Below are 4,033 nucleotides of genomic sequence, written 5' to 3'. Positions count from 1 at the left end.
TACAGACAAGCATTGTGATATACACTTGGTTTATAACAGAACATTAAGAATCCTACATTTTATTTGGGTGTATTACTTCTATCTCATGCCTTATTCTCCTATTATCTAATAATGTAAAAGAGAGAGTACAGGGTGGAATTCAACAGAAAAGACTGGGCTGATCCTACTGCTTCATTGCCCAAACATTACTTTTTTAACACTTTATTTCACATTTGTGTTTTTACAACTACAAAGGTTTATCTTCTGCTATTTCAGGAATATCTATCTCCACATGCAAGTAGTTCTGTCCCTTTATGACTTCACAGTTGCTGTGTAAGTTAACATCTCTTTTTCTCTATTTCCCTATTCTTTTTCCCCATTGTTTCAGGGAATTCTTCTGGCACCAGGTTTTGAAGGCGCCTTGGAAATCCCAGGTTTATGTGTAAGCTCTTGTCTGGGCACTTTTCTCACCAAGTCAAAAGTGTATCATATTAATGGAAACAGAATGCTTAAATCCATCTCTTTCTTTAATGAAACAGATACATACTGTTTCATTATCTATCATTATTCATTGAATAAATACATTAAGCCTTGTGTCAGTACAATATAAACATAAGTATGGGGGAAGTGAATTATTTTTTTTAATATTGTGTGTATGCTGTACTGTTGCTGACTTTTAAAAATTTCTTTAGGTAGTGCAGTTTGAGATGCAAGTTTGGAATAAGACCCACATTATTTTTTCCATATTCCATAGGCATCTCTTGAATGCTTTGAGTAGGCAAATACTCTTCTCCAGTAAATCTAAACAAGAGAAATTAGAAGTGAAAAAAGTTAACATTCTGGTATCGGTGTGATTTCCCTCAGGGGTATGTACTGGGATAAATACTGTTTAATATCTTCATCAATTACACAGTAGTGCATCCTCAGCCAGTCTGGAGGTGACACCAAGCTGAGTGTTGCAGTTGCCACATCCCAAGAGACCATTCAGAGGGACCTGGGCAAGCTGGAGAAGTGGCCACATGAAGTGCAACAAGGCCAAGTGCAAGGTCCTGCCCCTGCCCTGGGGAAATGCCTGGTATCAGTTCAGGCTAAGGGAGGAAAGGATTGAAAGCAGCCCTGCAGAGAAGGACTTGGGGTTGCTGGTTGGTGAGAAGCTCAGCACGAGCTGCCAGTGTGAACCTGCAGCCCGGAAAATGAACCATGGCCTGGGCTGCATCAGAGGAAGTGTGGCCAGCAGGTCCCGGGAGGGGATTCCCCTCTGCGCTGCTCTTGTGAGATCCCACCTGGAGTACTGTGTCCAGTTCTGGAGTCCCCAGCACAGGAAGGACATGGAACTCTTGGAACAAGTCTGGAGGAGGGCAACAGAGATGCTCAGGGGGCTGGAGCACCTCCCTGAGGGGGCTGGAGATGTTCCGGCTGGAGGAGGCTCTCGGGAGCCCCTATAGCAGCCTTCCAAAACCTGGATGGGGCTACAGGAAAGCTGGAGAGGGGCTTTTTACAAGGGCATGGAGTGACAGGGAAACCTTTTTAAACTAAGAGGGAAGATTTAGACTAGATAGCAGGTGAGAGTGGTGAACCACTGGAACAGGTAGCCCAGAGTGGTGGTAAGTCCCTCATCCATGCAAATGTTGAAGGTCGGGTTGGATAAGGCACTGAGGAACTGGATCAAGTCAAAGGTGTCCCTGCTCACTGCCGGGGAGTTAGACTAGATAACCCTTAAAGGCCCCTTCCAAGCTAACATAGGACTCTACATCAAATGGGGAATTAATTACAAGGAAGGGGGCATTACTTTTAGTTAACTGGCACAGAAAACACAAAAGCCTTACTTTCTCTATGGAAAGCAATAAAACAGTCTTTTAAGATTACTGTCATTATAAAGCTTCCTTCAAACTAATGCATTAAAACAAATCACAGTACCTCTTAAGAAAACAATGTCCTCCAGCTTGTGATTTATTTTTAATTATTTAATAGTAGTTCAGAAGGGAGAATTTAAAAGAAAAAATCTTCAAAACATCTAAAAATAAGTAAGTCTCCTAAAGTTTCCTAAACTCCAGATTACATCATGTATTCTTAAATGTAAGCAAACAGTAATTTTTATGCACAAAAGCACTTTTTCAATCGAGGTAATGATAGAATAATTACATTCTATAAATCACAGTTGTTCAATACTAAGTTCAAATGACAAAAAAACCCCAGGAAAACATTGGTATCAGGCAGTTCTTTCATTTTAAGTGTGAGCAATGCATGAGTCTTAACACTGAGAGCCACTTTGATCCGTGGTACTTGATGGCCAAGATCCTGCCAAAAGGAGCAAATGTCAGGGATAATTCAGCTCCCCAGCCATTTGCAGTGGAAAGCAGGGATCAAATCAAGACCAATTGAACAGATTAATGAAAAGAGGCTTAATGAGCTGTATACCTCTCCAAGAATGCTTGTGAAATCCATCCCTAATGAGGGTGGGGAGATAGAAGATTATGAGAAACAAGTCAGGACCATTGACCCTGGGGTATTACAACAAGATCTTTGAGACTCTAATTCTTGTCACAAGGTCAAGCTTTTACAAAGCAATTATCAAGGATCTCTATAGTATCAACATACACACACTCTCAAAGCCTTTTAACTTCAATGGTTCTGAACTTGTTTCCCTTCTTACTAATTGCTTTTTTTTTTCCTTGCTTTTTTTTTTCACCTTCTTTCCATGTTTATATAGGTATAAGTTATAGCACCTATGCAGGTGATGTACCTCCTGGCTTGTGCAGGCAGCCTAATTGCAATAGTCAGTGCCCAATTAAAAGTGGAGGATACCAGCTTTATTTAGTACTTCACTTTCACTTGCTTTTTTCTCAGCTTGATTTACATGCCTCCCCATTGGAATGAAAAATAAGAAGAAAGGAAAATTTTCTTTGCTATAGTGAGCTGTTCTAACTTTAATCTTGAATGAAGACAGGTAGGCATTTGCACCCACTACCAATCTGAATTTTTTTTCCCCAAGTACAAGAAAATAGTCTGCCATGAGTGATCAACCTCAAGCCCTTTATTCATCCTTATCTTCTGAAGTTTTCATCCCACTTGGCTCGGCGCTTGTCAGACCACACCTGGAGTACTGTGCTCAGTTTTGGTCCCTGCTGTACAAAAAGGATCAGGACAGGCTGGAGAGAAAAAAGAGAAAAAGCCACAAGGCTTTTTTTTCCAGAGAAAAGCCACGAGGACAATCAGAAGGCTGGAGCATCTGCCATATGAGGAGAATACAGCAGTTCAGTCAGGCAAGTGTTTCCTTGTAATGTTACTGCACATGCACTTCCTAAATAAACTCATGAGGAGAGCTGACTGGTGAAGAGTCTGTAGACCACAGCCAAAATTAAGCAACAGGTCTTTTAAACAGAGCAAACTTTACTGCATGAAATAATAACAGGGAGTGATGAGGGCAGAGATCCTTGGTGTAAGTGCTGCTGCATCTGTACCAAGAGGCAGGAGACAAACTACTCCTGCTGTGTATGGTGAGGAGAAAATCTGGGCTGCAGGAAAGGGTTACTGCAACCTAGGGACTTATGAATGAGGACCTGCACACTTGAACAGACAGACACAAAAAAGACTAGGAGCTCACAGTATCAGCAATAACAGGACAGTGAAGCTGACTTGCAGCTGAACAGAGAAAATGCCAATTTTGGTACGAGAATTATGCAAACTGGATGAGTGAGAAAGTACAGTTATCTTGATTTTTAAAAAAATGTTTCTACCACTCAAGATGGTTAAGAAGAAAAACCTGATGGTATCAATCAAGTACACTCACGCAGTAATTATTATTCCCAAAGAGGAAAGGGTATAAGATACAATGGGATGGAGAGGGTGTTTTTCTGTCTTGTTGACTGTGACCACATTAGCAGTGAAGACTACACTGGTAAGCATCACGTTGGACTGAATAGCTTGCGAGTAAATGTAGATGCTGATTAAAGTATCTTTTTTTTTTTCAGACTATGCCATTAAGTATTAGTTTCATCATTTTACAAATTCATAACGAGAACATGTAGACAGAGAACAGCCTCTTAAATGAATG

This window comes from Calypte anna, chromosome 4B (assembly GCF_003957555.1).
Source record: "Calypte anna isolate BGI_N300 chromosome 4B, bCalAnn1_v1.p, whole genome shotgun sequence".
Lineage (NCBI taxonomy): Eukaryota > Metazoa > Chordata > Aves > Apodiformes > Trochilidae > Calypte > Calypte anna.
This window is presented reverse-complemented; position numbering follows the sequence as displayed.